We start from the raw sequence: 13,157 nt of genomic DNA on the forward strand, positions 1-13,157 counted from the left end.
TTAATTTTTTTAGTCCTAAAATAAAACTGAAGGCAAAAGGAGAGAACATTTTACTGAGAGATTTATTCAAACCAAATTCATTTGTAGTCTAATTTATGGAAAAATATGATTCATATTCATTTAAGTAGTTGCCTGTTACTGTAATGAAAAGATAAGTAACAAGACTATAATGGGATACGGATCACCATTAAATGCTCTTCACCATTTGTTTTAATACTTTCATTACGACATTTCCAAATAAGACGTTATGTACGAAGTGGTCCAAAAATTTGTTCAATTTAAACAGTTTTTAATCGGTTTCGTCTTTGGACCAAAATACGTCGGTGTACTAAATTTCGGCGAAAATCTTAAAAATTGTTACCTGTAGGTGGTTGAACATAAGACGGCAAGATGAACAGTCGCACAGACGAATTCCTGGGCATAATAAAAGGTGGACTCATCTCAAGTCTTTCTGGATGTAGCATACATTCGTACAAACTTAATATACCTTTGTAGCACAAGTGGTACAGAGTGAGATAAAAATTTTAAAAACAATAACAAAATGAAATCTTATGCATAATAATATTTGTTTATAAAACAAAAAAAATTATATACTAAATATGTAACATACATAAAGAAAATATATTTATAAAGGATATTTCTATACGTTTTGCAAAAATGTGCTAAGTTTGTTAAATGAAAGCTTTATATATTAAGAGCTTGCAAATATTTTGAGTATTTTGCGAAAATTTATGAAGAAAAATTGGTACAAATTAATCAAAAGATTTTCCATTATTTTCGTAAACTTTTCCCCATATTTTTGGCAACGTAGTGAGCCCGTATCAAAAGAACGATATTGCTTTGACAGTGCTCCAACCATCCACCCATTTTCGCACTTCTTCAGCATTTCGAAATTGTATGCCAGCCAAGCCATTCGGCATCGTTTTGAACAAGTGGTAACCAAAAGGTGCCATGTCTGGTGAATACGCTGGGCGCGGCAGAACTTCCTATTCGAGCTGTAACAGTGTTTCTATACAGGTAGTTCCGGAAGTAGACACGATCAGTCAGGAACTGAGCGAGATAATAGTTTACCTCCCTATGTGCCCTTTTGGTCCATCGCGTTATGTTTGGGACAAAAATGGACGACCATCTTTTTTTTTTGTTATTCTTTCCCATGCGCCTCATTTCATATGCAAAATATCGATTGGCATGGTGCATGCGATCAAAAAAGGCGGCGTCCTCCGACACTGTTTGGAATCCGCACATCTGCCTCAGCGCGCTAAGACGATATATAACCGGCAACCTTCGGTATACTACTTTAACGGGGCAGCTTGTTCCTTGTTATGGTGTGAACTATATACCTTGAAACCTGTATTGTTGCGAGAGCCTTACGAATGTTTCCCTAAACTGCCGAAACAGACGAAGTCGGATTTCGAGTCCGAACCATACACTTGTCAAGAAGACATATGTACTTTTATGAGCTCTCTGATGTAAATTTGTAGGCTAAGTAAATACAAAAGCAAATCTAGTTTAATTCAACTATTTTGCGGTGGGGTTAAAAACACATACATGGTAAAAATGAGGGGAAAACGAAATATTAATAAACATTGCGTTTAATAGATCTAGGTACAGTTGTTAAAATTGTCGATTATGGTATAGCAGCAGACATTAGAGTTTAATATCAATACACTTTTTTCTTAATTTGCACGTAAACGAGAATAACACGAACACACATTTAAATAGTACCGAATTAATACCTAGATGTATCAATACTAACTATCACACATACCAAATATGATTTAAAAAAAAAAAAAATGAAATAAAATATATAAAAATATCATAGAACAACATTACAAGTATGCAATCTTTATGCAGACGCATACGTTATACGTATACAGAAAGACACTTGCTTGGTTGTGTTAGACCATTTATACACTAGGACCTTCAGTTAATTTCGATTATTTTTTCACTTGTAAAAGGCATTTGATGAGGAAAACTGATACAATGTATATTAATCGAAATATTTTCCATCATTTTCCACAATTTTTACCGATCTTTCTGATAACGTGGCAATAGCGTGTCAAATGGTTTGCCAGCGATCTAATTATCGATTCATTTTAGCACTTTTTCAAATATTGTGAAGCTGCGTGGCAGCCAAGCCATGCTGTGTCGATCTAAACAACTGATATTCAGAAGGCGCCACATCTGGTGAGCACGCTGAGCGCGGCAGAACTTCCTACTCAAGCTGTAAGTGTTTACTTGGCAACTCTTGCAACAAGTGGTTAAAAAATGGCATTTTCAGTCAGTTTCTGTCACAAATTTTAAACCGTTGCAACCAAATCCAACAATCGGGATATGATGGAGCAGTATCAGCATAAGCTTCTGAACGTGTTTGGTGGGCTTCGGCAGCAAATTTCTTCAAATTAAACAAGAAAAGTAATGAAGGTTGGAAATGTAATTTTGAGCGCTCTATGCGATTAGCGTCGGCATACACTGAATAAATCAATAATACTATATGGAAAACTGTTATTTTAAGAAAGAGTAAAACCTTCAAATTTAACTTTTGTGTAAAGTGGTAATTTGCGTTACTTTCTCAATTTTACCTGTAGAAGTCGATAATCAAAATTAGTGAATAGTCCTAATATTATACTATATATATATATTATATTATATATATATTTAACCACTTTAGCATCCATTTGCGGTTTGAAGCGTAAAGATGAAATTATTACGATTTCATACATATTTACGTACAATACTGAAAAAATATTTACTCGTAAAAGTAATGAATGAAATGCTTGCACTTCAGAGTTTAATAAATTACAACTTACGTAAAAAACCGCATAAAAGGCAAACAAACGTACATTTACATAGAAAAGAATTCTAAAAATTACAAATCATTTGAATGTAAATAAAAAAAAAGAAACTCTTCGAAGCGCAAATCACCCGCACAGAGAGAGAGTGAGAGAGAGAATGTGGAGGCACTTAACACTATGATGAAAAAACCAAAAATCATTTTTATTCAAATTATCCTATTTATCATATGAAAATTTATCATTCCGTTTGTTCAAAAGAGATTTTCGCCTTTGCATATTCTTGCTTAGTGTAAAATTTTAAAGCCTTATTGCGTGTCTACTAGCAGTGCTCTCAAATTTGTGAAAATTCAAAGCAAAAAGACATAAGGCTACGATTAAATCATGCTTACCTATCGTCGTTACTCTAAAAGAGACGAAACAGGAGCAAAAAATTCAAAATTTCCACACCTTAATGTATTCGGAGGGCGTTGTCTATTTTTTCCATTTTTGTATAATAAAAGTTGAAATTTATGTCGTGTATCTTTTGTAGTTTACGAGTAAGAGCAAGAAACACGGAAGGAAAAGGTGTTCTCAGTTTTTATTGTATTGCAGGCGTGTCCTTTGTATCCATTTTCAAATTGTTTTGCAAATTAATAAGCGATTTCTTCATTTTTACGAACAGGAGAACAGATACGACATGGTTGGGCGGACGGACAGGTGGACAGACGACCAGATGAACATGCTTAGGTGCATTCTGAATGTGATGCTCATGTCAAGGGTGCACATACTTTATGGGATTTTTGAAGCTTGCTTCGGGGCGTTATAAAGGTATCGAAAAAAAAGGAAAAGTTGATGTGCTATAATATTGGGTAGATAGGGCTAATTTTCTCCATTTTTGTACGGGCAGTAGGGCATCGCCTATGGAATATACGTTTTAATTTTTGTAGGTTTGTTTGCTGTAATTTGCGAGCAGTGAACAAAAAACTAATTTTTTTATTCTTAGAGAACAGAGGTACTGCCAGTTTAGATTTGATTTGACTGCGTGTAAAACGTTTGAGTGCGTGTAAGACGCTGAAGCCAACAACTTTATTTTTGTAAAAGGAGAGAGTTTGTGACGACGGACGGACGGACGGACGGACGGACGTGTTTACATAAATTCAGTATTGAATATTGCTCTTCAAATCTTTCTTCTGGATGTTGCAAACGTTTTGACAAAATAAATAGCCACCTAGAATGGGTATAATAAAAGATATATGACGATGAAACTTTTTGTTTTGTGTAGAGCGTTAAATTTGATCCTAAATTTGTATTCATAAATATTTGAAAATGCGATAAAATGGTTGGACTTTTTGAAGTTGACAATAAACGACTGCTAATTATTATGCCATATCTACTTATTACGTTTTATTTGAATTTTTGATGGCTATAAGCGAGCCTGAAGGCGCGACTTCGAAATGCGTAAATCCATTCGAATTTGTATACTAAGCAAATTTTTATTTAATTGATTTATAATACATAATAGCTCGACAGAAAAAAGTAGCTAGTAGTTTCCCATTAAAAAGAAATGTTTAGTCAATACACACGAAATTCGGATTATCCTATTGTTTTCACAAATGCAAAGGCAGCGTCACCACTAGACCTTCTGAAAAAATCAAATGCGATTTTGACAGGAGTCGCTTGATTGATAGCACGTTTTAAAAATAATACAAATTTTTTGCTAGAAATATCTAAGTACCGATCCCCTAACTTATTAATCGTTGCATTATACTGTATACAGTTTTGGATGTTGCAAACGAGAACATAAATCTGGCACACTCTAATGCTTCGATGGCAAGTTTATAAAGATTATATTTTAAGATAGATTTTTATCAATTTCTAAATAAGACATTATTATTATCATTTTGTCGCTGACACATGAATTTTTATAAATCAAATCATTAGGTAAATATATCCACAAAGGATACGGTATCTAAAATTAAAAATTGCACAAACATTTAATTTTACTGGACCATACAGAAAAATAAGGATTTTAACACCAGATTTACCGATGTTTTGCATACACCTATTTTTGCCAAAACCTGTCAATTTAACGTTTGGAGATTTTCATTCCCCAGTTTAGTTCCAACTTATTCTAATGCGAATTAGTATTATCTCCATCCATTCGCAATGAGATTAGAAATGAATTTTTTCACATTATTGTGTATAACTTTCGATCCGATGAAAATATTTTCGAAGACATATGATCCAGATGCTTATTAGGACCAGTTTCACGTTCAATTCAAGTAATGATTCCGACCGGCTTACTAACACGACCATAGTTCACAATAAAGTCTAGTCCAATATGTGTTAGAAAAAATTGGAAAATAAATAGAGAGTAGGAAAGTTTTATCGTTAGTTTTAGACGTAGTAATAAATCGATCAAGACCATTTTTACACCGAACATAGAGGTGATTCTAGCGACCATTTAAGTAAAGTTATTAAAAAACATATTTACAAGATCGAAAGTTATAAAGGAGGTTTTCGCAGTTGGTTTAGTTTTCCTCTAGATAGTGGGCATATATGTGAATGAACATATTCCTAATCAATCAGGGAGTGTTTGCGCGAAATTCAAGATTCCCACATTTTTCTTTTTACGATTAAGACGATTCGGGTTTCGGTAAAAGCAAAGTAGGCGTGCCGTAGAAAAAAAGAGCTTACATATATATAACCAATATATAACATCCAAAGATATTTGCTACGTTATGCAGAGTTTTTGAGCTTGAAATCAGAATCCCATGAAATTGAACGGTGAGGTAAATTTGGTGTTACCGCTGTATGAAATACACTTAACCCCAAAGTTCAGTTTGCGATACCTAGAAATACACCGAGTTCCCATAAGATGATATAATGTTGATTAGCATTGGGATCGATATCAATTCTCCTTGATGGTCATAGATCAGCTTTGAAAATAACGAAACTAATCATAATACAGCCAAGACCGCAATAGAAAAAAAACCTAAAACATGCAAAGTTATAAGAGAGATGATTAACCGTCACACAGATGCACAGTTTACATACCACCTTGAAATATTCTAAATACTCAGTGAAAAAATAGTCTCCGGCGCGAAACGCAGATAAAACTAAGAATATATCTTACAAGATTTTCTTTATATATTAGTGTGAGCTAATCGCCATCAACGATTTGTAGTTTTCGATTTCCTTATGCGTCATATAGGCTGCGTGCCACTTGTCGAACAAACCTGCCTTATAATAACATTGTGAAAACATCAACTAACGAATAACAATTTTGTCAACCATGTGCACCTTTGTCGTTTAGCAAATTTTTCTATCTCCTGCACATATTTTATTTGACTTCGCAATCTTTCAATTTTAGACTTGCGCGTACAAATAGATAGTCGAGAATATGCACATAAACATGTGTTAAAAACTTGAATTTCAAATGTTTTTATATGTATATATATATAAATAGAATGAAATCTAGCAACAACATGTTCTACGATTAGTAAACAACATTGAATAATTAATTGCTTTCGAAAATTACAATTCTTTTTCCAAAATTTCAAATTTCAAGCCAACATATTTATTTATTTATTTATTTACTTACACATGAAACTCAACTAAAATAAGCTAACAGTGGAATTCAATTGATTCTTAGAAGTAAATCTTAGACAAATTAATATTAAAAACTAGCATAAAGCACGTAAGGAGAGGTAAAGACAGAAAAAAATAATATAAGTAATAATTCATATACAAATAATTAGGAAAGAGAAAAAGCATGTACAAAACTAGCACAGAGGCACATCTACAACCAGTGAAGATTGAAGTTGCAAGTGAAGCCATAAGCCATTGCATACATACAAAAGCTTGTCATTCGATAACAGCAAACAACACTGGTTAATTTTCGAATTATAGTGAGACGTTAAGATTGCAAGTGAATTTAAATACGACATAGGAAAATCACGCGTATTAAGCATAGCTGTTTCGGTAGACTTTAAAGAGTCCGATATTGAGATTATGTGATAGACATCCTTTAGGTTTCTGCAAACAACTCTGAACGGAATAAACAGCTCACAAGTATATTTACATTGACTAAGCTTAATGAAGGTAACGTGCGTACAGAAGCGATTAGGTACATTGAAGTTTATCTCACCAAATAATGTGGGCGAATTGATTGTACCAACTTAATGAAGAAGGGAACACCAAGAATAAACCTACGTTTCTCAAGTGACTGTAACGATAACAGAAGCAACCTATTTTCCTGGGTCCCAGCCCAAATTCCTAAGGACAAACAGCAAGAATGGCTTTTGAACGAATTCAGTTGAATGTACATAACACTTGTAGGAAGGAGGCCACACAATAAAGGTATACTCAAGTATTGGTCTAACTAAGCACATGTATAGTCTTTCCGTAATATAAGGACACTTCAATTCTTTACGCCATCTCTTAATGAAGCCAAGCGCGGACCTACCTTTAAATAAAGAGAGATCATTAATATATAAATTAAATAAAAGGGGTTCTAAGTGGCTGCCTTGAGGGACGCTGGACTTCACGAAAAATTCATCTGAGGTGATGAAGTTTAACAGAACCCTGAATCATCCGTAATGCGGATACGAACTTACCCACTTCTGCAAGTAGAAAGGAAAGTTAGAGGCCTTGAGTGTGAAGACCCATAAATTATGGTTAACTAAGTCAAAAGCTTTGCTAGAATCAGTATATACGACATTCGCGCGGAAGCCACTAGAAAAAGCCTTGAAAACATAGCAAATAAAGAGATTCGTAGCAGTACATACTGAAATGGAGAAATACGTAAACCCTTCATAGGATCCTGTGCTGCAGGTGCAGCACAGCCATTGATACTGACACACTTTACATGACAAACACGTTCGTATAGCCAAAACGTAATGAATCGTTTAGATTCGGGGCCCATTTTTGTTGGATACTATATAAAAAACACTCCATATCACAAAGTAAGAAACAAGGAGGAGAACGTCAAAAAAGAAAAAAATAAAAAAGATTGCCACGCACACAAAAACGATCTCTCAAATTAGACGTTAACTTCACACTAGTAAAGACACAGCAAATAAAGAGCAAGTCGAGAGAAATACTATAAACACGCAGTAAAAGAACAAGAAAGAGGCTTATTGAGGAGAGCATGTGTTGATCGGAAAAACCAAAGTGGATATGTCGACGGAAAGTTCAATATAATTCAATTAATTTAAATACTTTTATACTTTTATAATTAATTAGAGGTTAAAAAAGAAATTGCAAAATTTCTTCACATAAAGTAAAACAGTGCGGACACAGCGCGTGCAGAGCTGCCAAATAAATAATATGCAAAATATTATAAAGAAATCTGTTTACACATCGAAACATATATCAGAATATGTTTTTCTAGTTTACGAGTTGCGTAGCACATATTTTTTTGGCGGTTTTACAACGAATATTTGACTTGCAAGAGGAAATAAACTAGCGAGACGTATTGAGAATTCTCAAAACACAAATGAGCTTTGTGTACTTCAATGATCTCAATCAATACTTTCTGAAAAATATCAGCACTAATAATCAAATTTAATTTAGTGTACATCTTTATTATATATTAGGTGCTTGCGTTAATTTTGAGAATTTTTTCACTTGGAAAAAGCATTTATTGAGAAAAATTAGTACAATATATACTAATCAAAATATTTTCCATCAATTTCTACAACATTTTACCATATTTCTACCAACATTGCGACTTCGTGTCGAACGAACTTATATTGGTTTGGCAGCAATCCAATCAAGGACTCATTTTCTCACTTAACGAGAACAGCCGCGCGCTAACTAAGCCATGCTGTGTCGATCTGAGCAAGTAGCGTTCAGAAGGCGCCTTGTCTGGTGAGTACGCTGGGCGTGGCAGAACTTTCTATTCGAGGTGTAACAGTGTATCCTTGACAACTCTTGCAACAAGTGGTCGGATCGTGTCACCACTTTTAAACCGTTGAAACCAAATTCAACAAGTGGGCATGTTGATGGAGCAGCCTCTAAAAGTGTTTGATGGGCTTCGGTAACAAACCTCTTCAAACCAAACAACAAATGTCGTGAATGTCGGAAATGAAATTTTGAGCGTTTCATAATTAGCGTCGGCATACGCTGAATAAATCAATAACACTAAATTGAAGACTATTATTTTAGCCGATAGCCTGTGTTGCTAGTGCTCAATGTCTTTTTTGAGTCTAAGAATTCAATTCATTAGTCTAAAATTAAAATAATAATAATAATAATAATATTTTAGCTAGAGAAAGTTCAATCGCTGTGTACATTGGTATCTCCCATTTCTTTCTCATTTTTCTCTGTAGAAGACGCTTATCAAAATTAATGCACGCACCTATTACATATGTGGCAGCGGAAAAGCAACTACAAGCGATTGATATTAACCGTTCGTTATCTAGATGTAATATTTGTACACGCTCCTTAAATTTAAAGTTTCCCACATAAAAAAAAAAAAAAAAATTGGAATAAAAAATTATGCTGTACTCGAACGCATTCTTTTTTGATACGTACGCACCGATGTACAAAATTATTGCCACAGACTAAACTTGAAAGCAAACCTTCCAAATAGAAAATCGCTAAAAAAATATAAGTGCATAAACAAAAAAAAATTGAAGTGAGAATGTCGACAAAAACGCCACTGTCACTCCTCTTGTTAAAAAAAAACGAAACAGTATAACTTTTCATGCATTCTTCTTTCCAACTATATATTTTTAATCGCTTTCGGAATCTGCAATGGAATATATTTAACACTTTCTTATTAAATTTATTTATTTTGCTTCAGTGAATTTGAAATTCTTTGTTTTCAATTCTCTTTACTTTTAATTACACACCATCGTTGAGCACTAAATTACGAACGAGTTCATAAATGAAGAAAAGATAATTTTATATAACCTATAGATAAAGCTCTTGTTATTAATACATTATAATTGTCTTAAAGCAAATAAAGCAGTTATCTTTTTTAAATCAAATTCATAATTACCTCCCAATCCTGCTGTACGCATTGTTGAACCTGACATTAATAATAAAAAGTTGCCCACCCATCTATGAAATAATACTAAATTAAATCGAATGAATAAATAGACTCCCACGATAACTAGAGAAAAATCAAATAAAGCAGAAACAGGAGTTGGAGCTGCTATAGCAACAGGAAATCAAGAAGAAAAAGGAATTTCAGTACTTTTAGTCATTGCTGCTAATATAACAAAACCTCTACTTAAAATTACGACAAAAACATTTTTCTTTATTTCTAAATAAAAAATATTATTTCATCTTCTTCAATTTAATATTCAAGCAATTCTTAATAATGAAGCAGCATCTCCAATTCGATTAGATAAAGCAGTTAATATACCATCATTAAAAGATTTCACATATTTACAATTAATGGCTCAATTCGCCGTGATTTACTCTGTAAAAGTGAAGAAGGTAATATGAAATGCATATCTTCATAAATTTTTAATATTAACTAATATAATAGGTATATACAGGGAGATGGCTTAAGATGAGTTTTTTTTTTATTATAAAAATATATTAATTTTTTTTCAAACCTAGTTTCATTTAAAACTTCAATTGTGGCGCTGATTTTGTTCCTCATTGTGTACGAATTTGATAGAATATTTTTCAACTGGCGTACAAATTGCTTTCACTATGAATTTGAGTTGATATTTAAACTAGTTCCATAACAAGTTACAATAAAAACTTTATTTAATCAAATCACTTAAATATGGTAATGTGTGCATAGCATACAGATATGCGACAAAGATTCTCTTTTATACATTCCTTAACAACACACAAATACCCGTGCGCACACGCACTCACAAATGCGCAAGTACTGTAGAATAAAAAAAATCATAAGAAAGCCTGACATACACTATAAATAGCTTATATAAGATAAGAAAGAACAGACAATCACATACATTTATACATAAAAGGAAGGAGGCTTAAAAGGAATCTTGTCGGAGCTACATTTATTTATTTGAAAATATATGCGTAGAACAAATTAATATAACTCCATTTCTTCAAACGATTAACAAGATATTTTGGGAAGATTTATTTTCAATTTCCAATTCATTGCAACAGCCCACAACCACTATCTACGACACTTGTCATTAAACGTTTCCCGAAGACTCAGCAACTTCTAGTAAACTTTTCAAAACTCTATCAAAAACAGTAGCATATAATCCGTCTAGGCGAATAGATAAGAACCTTGACTATCGACTTAGCGAATTCAAATCTCAAATACGGTAGAGTTTTCTTTGGTTATAGACATAGTGAGTCCTCAGTCGGCAAAGGCATAACATTTATCGATCTGGTAGACACACACTGGGCCGCGGCCACTATTTGTTTATCTCTTTCTTTTTCCTCAGTTCCTTCCGACCGTCACACAAATAGGTAATGTCCGCTAAGTGATTGGTCATTTTAAAAAAAAAAGTCATATAATATACTGCCGAGCTATTCGTTTTTAGACTTGTTGTAACGGGTCCAGCCGTAATACATTCCGAAAGCTCCTTTTTCAGAGCATTTCATGTATTTCGTTTTTAATTTGTATGACATTTAATTTTCTTGTTTTTAAATCATTGATTTGATTGAAAATTCTTGATCTAAAATTTAATTTTTTTTCTAGCTTTAGACTTGAAAAGTCATGCAATATTCTCTTTTCTTCAACGCTTTTGGGCCTTTAACATAGAAATATTCATTCTTTAATAGTCTAATACAAGGATTCCAAGCGGCAAATGGCCTTTTTGCGAAGCGCAAATTAAAATTTGTTTTATTTTTTAAAGCATGAGGTTTGAATTGAGATTTTATGGTGACTAAAAAAGGGATTGGACCCTCTTCGTGATTACAAAATTGCTTCTGCTTCTTCTTTTCTATAAATAGAAAAATCAACTCATGCTAATATTATATGTAATAGAAAGAAGATGTAAAGTCGTCGAAAAGTAGTCTGATATTTCACTAAAAGGTAATGGAATGCGGATCGAAATTATCTTAATTAATATTTATTTTCCACTGCGTTGATCGTTTTATGTAAAATTCTTTTTAATGAAAATTCGCATGTTTGGGAGTTCATAGAAAAAACAAAGGCTATTATGGTTTGATTTTATTCTATTCATTTTTTCGAAGTTATTTGTTTAATTTATGAATGAATTGATAAAATTAGTGTATTCAACCATTCAGTGGTGGTTATTACGACCAAGCAACAATGAAAATTCAGTGGGAGATACACGAACATAATACAAAGAAGAGAAAACAGCAAATGAGAGAAGCACCATAAATACCTTCATAAATTAATTAAAAGCAAGCTAACAATATGATAACTTATTAATGCTGTTCATTGTTACTCTTTTAAATTTCGATGAATTAAGGTTCTAAGATTTAAGTTTTTTGTAATTAGATTTTAAACATTTAATAATAAAAAAAAATATTCTTGCGAAAAAGAGAAAAAAATATGTAAAAAATTATAAAAAAATTAACCTGAATTTTGAAATGAGTTGGACTTAAAAATATATATTTTCCACTAACGCTAGCAAAAACATAAAAGGACTATAAATAAGAGTATGTATACGCGCCAATAAAAAATAAGTTTTATAAACATATATAAATTATTTTTTGTGGATGGTTAAGCATTTTCAAAGCCTACAGCTGCATTCGCTTTTTTGGCAATTACTCGCTCGTCAATGCTGCCTTTAACTCAGTCTACTATTTAATTACATTTGCCATTTCTTTTCTTCTTTTATTATAAAGAAAGAGAGAGGCAGGAAATTTTTCGTTAAATCAAATTAAAAAAGATATATACTTCGTGTATTATATTAACTTACTGACACATACGCACACACACACACACAGGTGAACTAAATTTTTTTTCTTGAATGGTTGTTATTATACTTTCTTTTGTTTAAGGGTTTGGCAGCACTTTTTTTCGTTTTTTAAAAGACTTTTATATAGAACTATATAAATTTTTTTATATTGCTTTCTTCGCACATTTAATCCTGTTTTTGTTTCTTACTTTACTTGAGAATCATTATATTTTAATTGACTAATTTCAAAACCACTTTTTTCGACAACGACTAAGGCAACAATTGCACATTTATTGTCATTAACGGAACACACTCGTATTTTTCCAGCCAAAATTCTCGCACGACTAATTGAAAAGCAGCACCAGTGTTTCTAAATAAATTTTACCAGGTTTCCCCACATCCCAATTTGTTGACATTTTTATCTTTGCCTTCTCGGATACTTAAAAATCTCCACTTTTTATGTATTTAAATATTTATTAAAGGAATAAAAGTTATATCGCTCAATTAAAAAATGGTTATGATTTAATCTTGCGCAAGAAGTGCTTTTTTACTTATTCCTATA

At 32.5% G+C, this 13,157-nt stretch overlaps 1 protein-coding gene across 6 annotated transcripts in view; it reads right to left on the bottom strand.

Moving 5' to 3' along the window:
* Positions 1 to 12,661, bottom strand: part of LOC119637759 (protein draper) — a 28,919-nt gene extending 16,258 nt beyond the window's left edge. For all 6 annotated transcript variants that reach the window (XM_038034012.1, XM_038034014.1, XM_038034011.1 and 3 more), the window contains exon 1: positions 12,617 to 12,661. The gene's annotated coding sequence lies outside the window, so the exon portion shown is untranslated. The remainder of the gene's footprint in view (positions 1 to 12,616) is intronic.
* Between the last annotated feature and the right edge of the window lie 496 nt (positions 12,662 to 13,157).

This window comes from Glossina fuscipes, unplaced genomic scaffold, assembly GCF_014805625.2.
Source record: "Glossina fuscipes isolate IAEA_lab_2018 unplaced genomic scaffold, Yale_Gfus_2 61, whole genome shotgun sequence".
In the NCBI taxonomy this organism is placed as follows: Eukaryota; Metazoa; Arthropoda; class Insecta; order Diptera; family Glossinidae; genus Glossina; species Glossina fuscipes.